General features: G+C 39.1%; 1 pseudogene; it reads right to left on the bottom strand.

Moving 5' to 3' along the window:
• Positions 1-4726: 4726 nt before the first annotated feature.
• Positions 4727-6361, bottom strand: LOC102812835 (annotated as a pseudogene).
• Positions 6362-6676: the final 315 nt, after the last annotated feature.

The following is a 6676-nucleotide window of genomic DNA, read 5'->3' as shown; positions in this document are numbered from 1 at the left end:
GAGTGACGACTCTGCTTTAGAAACCCACAGGCCTAACTGAATACCAATGCAAGGTGAAGGATTTCTTAGAATGCCTGCAGATGTTTTTCTAGGAGTTTGAAGAACACAGAGAGACTTAGCTTAGTCCTTTCATGGAAATTCAGAGGGTGGGAGGTGTGCTACACCAACTAGAAAAACAGAATGAATAGGAACCATGGTTCCCAGGCCAGTTCAGACCCATTAGTGGGGAGAGGGGAAATGCAAGGGAATTGATTAAGAGGAAAATGCAGGTGCTGTAGAATATGGCTAAAAGTTGGTATTTCGAAAGGGAGTGAAAAAGATTGATTAGAAACAGAAAATCACAAATAGTATCTTGATTGGAAAATCAAGCAGAATCAAAAAATCATAAAACATCCTATATAATTGAGAAGTTAATGCAACTTTTCTGAAGTATAAATGTTCACACTAGAAAAAATAGAAAACCAATGACTATTTTTAAAAACGTAATCACCACATTAAAATCTTCCATTTACACTGCCGAGGCACAGGCCAAGTTATAGTGAACTTTACCAAACCTGCAAGGAACACTTATGTCTCTCAAATGTCAAATAGTTTCTGGGATGAGGAAGAAAGAGAAAGCTCATTGTGTTCATAGACTTTAGGGTAAAAACCTTGACACCAAAACCTTGTTGGGAGAATAAGTCTGCATTGGGCGCTAGAAGTTCCTGCACCCCTTTGCTGGATATATCAAGACTGTAAGGTCCTAACATTCTGAACTGTTGATGAACAACTTTGAAGGATAGGGTAGGTTCCTTAAGGTCTGTGGTCCTCATCTGCTACATGTGCAGCATCTTACCACAGCCCTCCTGTGGGATTTGGGAATCAGGGAAACTGCTATAGATAATTCTTGTGCTGCTTATTATACTGTGAGCAGCAAAGCCATTTGTGTGACTCAGAAGTTTCTTCTCTGTCAACATCCATGAAACAGCAACAGACTAACTATAGTTGGTTGTTAAAGTGCAGTCGAGTCAGTTCCAACCCTCAGCATCCCTGTATAGGGTTTACAAGAGGCAGCTGCTAAGCTTGACCCGCTGACCTTGCAGATCAAATCGACTTTGCAGTCCAGCGAATTAAGCTGCAGTGCCATACCACGATTCTCAACTATAGGTTGTGAGAAGTATAAAATCAGGGACATTAGGCAAGAGAATATAGATTCAAGAATCCTAAATAGTGAAACAGTGGTATATAATGCATTATGATCCAGTAAAACTTTCACAGGAAAGCAAGTACAATTCAGCACCAGAAAATTTCATTACCGTAATGTTACCAGGTTACAATTTAAAAATTGACATAACCATTGAATCAAAAATTTAATAAAACAAGATTTATAAACATTAGCCTACTAAAAATAGAACTTTTCTAGAATCCCGGGAGTTATTATTTTTTTTAATCTTAATTGTTGGAATACTCCCATTCTAGGAAGTCTAGCGTTTAAGGAGGAACAACAAAAGAAAGGAGAGGAAGTATGATGCTGTGAAGGAGGAACTAATGAAATTACCTTCCTAAAATAGAGCAGTTTCATCCTCTCAACTTGGCTGCTTGCATGTACAGTATTTAAAAAAAAAAATGCCACAGTTCCATTGCTGTTACCATAATGTGTCACTGATGCTTTAACATTTTGTTTTAAAATTTATATACAGTTCACTCTTTGGTGTGTAAAACTACGAGTTGTGGCAAACACCTAGGGCAACCACTGGTAGGTTTCTTTCTCACCTTTGTAGTATGTATTGTCCTTTACAGAATGTCTGAAGGTGGTACTACAGTGATTAGTATGTAGTTCTAGTCTAGCTTCTTCCACTTAGAGTGCATTTAGGATTCATCTGTGTTGTGACTATCTGTATTTCCTTTTTCTTTCATCAGTCAAAACTCGTATTCTTTCCAGTTTTTGGTGATGAATAAAGTTGCATAAACATTCATGTACACGTTTATGTGTGACCATGTTTTTGTTTTTCTTGGGGTGGCTCTTCTGCTTACTCTGTTTATAAGAAAAGGCCACACTTTTCCAAAGCTGTGGTACTATGTTACATACCCACTCAAAGGGTATCATGTCATCCATATGCCTCTCTGATTTGAGAGAACTTCATAAATTCTGGATATGAATCATTTAAGTTTGATCCACAAATATATTTTAACACATCTGAGATAGTTTATTTGCATCATAGGGTCTGGTATGTTAAGGAAACACACACCGCTGATAATTGCAAGATAGGTTAAAAAAAAAATCAAAAGCCATTTTGAAAACACACATAGTAGCAATGTTGTTGTTGTTAAGTGCCGTCGAGTCAATTTTGACCCATAGCGACCCTGTACAGGGTTTCTGAGGGTGTAAATCCTTACGGGAGTAGAAAGCCTGATCTTTATCCCGCGGAGCAGCTGGTAGTTTCGAACCGCTGACCTTAAGGTTCGCAGCCCGATTCGTAACCACTATGCTACCAGAGCTCCTTAGATAATTACCTAATTTTAAGCAACTGATTAATATAATTATCTGAGATTAGTATCTTTTAGAATATAAAGGAAAATGCTCAGGTTATAGTTTTTAAATAAGATAATAAAAATCTCAGAATTGAAATAAAGTCAGTGACTGTTGTATTTTTTCAAGATCTCTATTAAGCTACATGATACTAAACAGTGATATTGAACACTGAATAATACCACAGTTTAGCTGTCTTCCATTTTTTAGGTAATAAAATAGACTTTCAGCCTTCTTCCCAGAAAGTTTTTTCACACACGCTAATGTCTTAAATGGGCCTGAGGAATGTTTATTTTTATTTCTCTAATTAAAAATTCCAGCCTCGACTTGTGGTATTGAAGGATTCTATGAGCAAAATACTGAATGATGCAGAAAGCATCAAAAGAAGATGGAAGGAATACGCAGAGTCACTGTACCAAAAAGAAATGGTCTGTGTTCAGCCATTTCAAGAGGTAGCATATGATCAAGAGACAATGATCCTGAATAAAGGAGTCCAAGGTGCATTGGCAAAGAACAAGGCACCAGGAATTGATGGAATACAAAGTGAAATTCAAAACAAACTGATGCAACACTAGAGGCATTCACACATCTATGCCAAGAAGTTTGGAAGACAACTACCTGGCCAACTGACTGGAAAAGATCTGTATTTATGTCCATTCCAAAGAGAGGTGACCCAAAGGAATGCAGAAATAATCAGACAATACCATTGATATACCATGCAAGTAAAGTTTTACTAAAGATAATGCCAAAGCAGCTGCAAACATATACTGACAAAGAACTTCCAGAGGTTTAAGCTGGATTCAGAAGAGGACGTCGAACAAGGGATGTCATTACTGATGTCCGATGGATCTTGGCTGAAAGCAGAGAATACCAGAAATATGTTTACCTGTGCTTTATTGACTATGCAAATGCTTCCTATTGTGTAGATGATAACAAGCTATGGACAACATGGAGAAGTACAAGTATTACAGAACACTTAATTGTGCTCATGAGGAATCTGTACATAGACCAAGAGGCAGTTGTTCAAACAGAACAAGGAAACACCTTTTAAATTAGGAAAGGTGTGCACCAGGGTTGTAGTCTGTCACCATTATTTATTCAATCTGTATGCTGAACAAATAATCCAAAAAACTGGATTATATGAAAAATGTAGCGTCAGGATTGGAGGAAGACTCATTACCAATCTGCGATATGCAGATGATACAACCTTAAAATACTGATGAAGATTAAAGACCACAGTCTTCAGTATGTATTGCATCTCAATGTAAAGGAAACAAAAATCCTCACCTCTGAACCAATAAAAAACATCCATATAAATGGAGAAAAGACAGACATTGTCTAAGACGTCATTTTGCTTGGATTAACCATCAACACTCATGGAAGCAGTCAATAAACCAAATGACATACTGCATTAGGAAAATGTACTGCACAAGACCTCTTATGTGTTGAAGAGCAAAGATGTCAGTTTGAGGTCTAAGGTCCAAAGTCATGGTTTTTTCAATAATCTCATATACATGCCAAAGTTGGATGCTTAATAAAGAAGACCGTAGAAGAATTGATGTATCTGAGTTATGGTGTGGGAGAAAAATTATTGTTAAGTATCACAGACTGCCAAAAGAACCAACAAACATGTGTTGGAAAAAGTACAGCCAAAGTGCTCCTTGGAAGCCAGGATGACCAGACTTTATGTCTCACACTTCGGACATATTGTTAGGAGGGCCCAGTTACTGGAGAAGGATATCATGTCTGGTAAAGTGGAAGGTCAGAGAAAAAGAGGAAGACCGCCAGTGAGATGGAGTAGTACAGTGGCAGCAGCAATGGACTCAGTTGTAGCTGGCTCACAATTGTGAGGCTGGCCCAGGGCAGGCAGTGTTTCGTTGTGTTGTACACAGGATTGCTATGAGTCAGTACCATCTCAATAGAACCTGACAGTTTTTTTTATAAAGTACAATTGCGATTTAAATGACATACACTGACTTCCTCATTTTACTATCCAAAATATTCATAACAAAAGAGTTGAACACATCTTGCTCATAAAATGAACCCCCAAAATGATCAACTTCAATTAGGAGGCCAGGCAGCAAGGTGTTTTGGAAATCTTAATAACCACAAGAGTCTCATAAATACATTGTAACCAAATCTGTTAAACAAAACATATCTCAGTGAAAATAAAAACTTTCAGGGGTTGTAGGATGGCAGTGTGGTCCTGTGCATCTGTCAGTTTCTGAACAGCAACACCCTCTCAGAGCAGCACTGCCCCACCAGGCTGGCATACTACAAGACAGTTCTTATACACACTATAAGGCATGATGGACTTCTTGTGGAACATCTGCAGCAAGTGTAGGTCTTCATTCTCTGCTTCAGAGTCCTGGTTGAAACAGCAGTATTTGGAGTTTTTTAGCGAATGCAGGCACTGCTCAATGGGGACTCGTATGTCTCAGGACACAAGTCAGAAGGATGTTCGGACTGACCTTATATCTCATTTTGGGACATGAATGAATATAGAAACCCATATAATAGTAGCTGAGTTGAAACGTTTTTCTCATGAACTTTGTTGTTATGTGCCGTGGAGTCGGTTCCGACTCATAGTGACCCTACACAGGGTTTCCAAGGCTGTAAATCTTTACAGGAGCAGAACGCCTCATCTTTCTCTCGCAGAACTGCTGGTAGTTTCAAACTGCTGACCTTGCGGTTTGCAGCCCAATTCGTAACCACTACGCTACCAGAGCTGCTTCTCATGAACTAGTAGTCCAATAAATGCAACTTCTTGCAGTGCAGAGTAGATGTTAGGAACAGAAAAGAACAGTCAGGATCATAGTACAAATACACAGATGACACACAATACGGACGGATATTGATCACCCCCACAGCTGTGAGCTTCCCATCAAGCCAGTACTGCTGGTAGAAGGCAGCATAACCACACTCTGGTCCAAGGAATTCTCGGCCTCCATAGATGAGCTGCAAAGGAATCCTGTGGACTCAGTCTTCCCACATTCATCTGGTGAATCCTGTTGTATGGTACTTGACATATACAGAAAATAACTGGCTGAAGATGACTTGAACTCTGAAAGAGACATGTTGGTAAAGGCTCAAAAATTAAATCTTCCAGTGACTTGGGCTACTTGTATTTAGTCTTGTTAGGATCAGATGCTGATTCTCCTTGAGCCTGGAGCCCCACTAGTCCCCCAACTGAGTTCTGTTACATGACCTTTTCCTTTCTTTCCAGATTTTCTTTGCTTTTTGACATGGAAGCTTACTCAAGTTGGCTCCTATGCCTGGCTTTGGAATGGTCTGAACTTTAACCAAATGAGATGGTTCGCCAAAGCCCAACTTCTCTTCTACATGCTGGGACTAAATCATTGGATTCTTTCTTTGCATTGTTTCCTTTCTTCTTCTCTTCATTCTCTAAGCTGTCTTTGAGGTCATCACTCAGTACTGTAAGGTCACACTGTATGTCCAGTTTATTTATTAATGCAAAATCACCCCAACAGTTTCCTCCACTGTGGAATCAATGAGTTCATCCTTATGACTTCCTTTCAGGATTTCCCCTTTAGACAGAAATTTCTTTTTTTCTCAGAACTTATAAGACTTTGATGGTGGAACTGCAAAGTTTGGCACCTTATTTTACACTAATGGACAGCAAGTTTGATTCATGACGGGTTTAGACACACATTTCCCAGTTCGTCACCATCGTCGGTTTGTAAGATCTTGATAATTTTGTACCGTCAGGGAATGTACCCACATGCCTTTGGAGCGACTGCCTGACCAGTTCTTGCAATAGCTGCAGTTGTAGAAATCCTCACCCTCAAAGTACTCCATAATGCTGGGTGACAGCACGGCCCATGAAGCCATGGCCTCGGACGCTCCGCTGCACCACCTGGCCTGATGGCACAGCCCATCGCCATCCCAGCGCGCAATTATTTTTCCAAGTCCTGTTTCCCTTAACATTTGAAAATCAGAAAGTCTTGATTTTAATGAAGTTCATTTTAAAATTTTTCTTTCATGTATTACAAGTTTTATATTTTCATGTTTTACATTTAGAACTATGCTCTATTTTGAGTTAATATTTATTTGAGTAGCAAGGCTAGGTGTAGGTTCATTTTTTTTGCATAACATTTGCGTAATTATGGCAACATCATTTGTTAGAAAGACTATTTGTACCTTTGT

This window comes from Chrysochloris asiatica, unplaced genomic scaffold (assembly GCF_000296735.1).
Source record: "Chrysochloris asiatica unplaced genomic scaffold, ChrAsi1.0 scaffold00015, whole genome shotgun sequence".
Classification (NCBI taxonomy): Eukaryota; Metazoa; Chordata; class Mammalia; order Afrosoricida; family Chrysochloridae; genus Chrysochloris; species Chrysochloris asiatica.
This window is presented reverse-complemented; position numbering and strand designations above follow the sequence as displayed.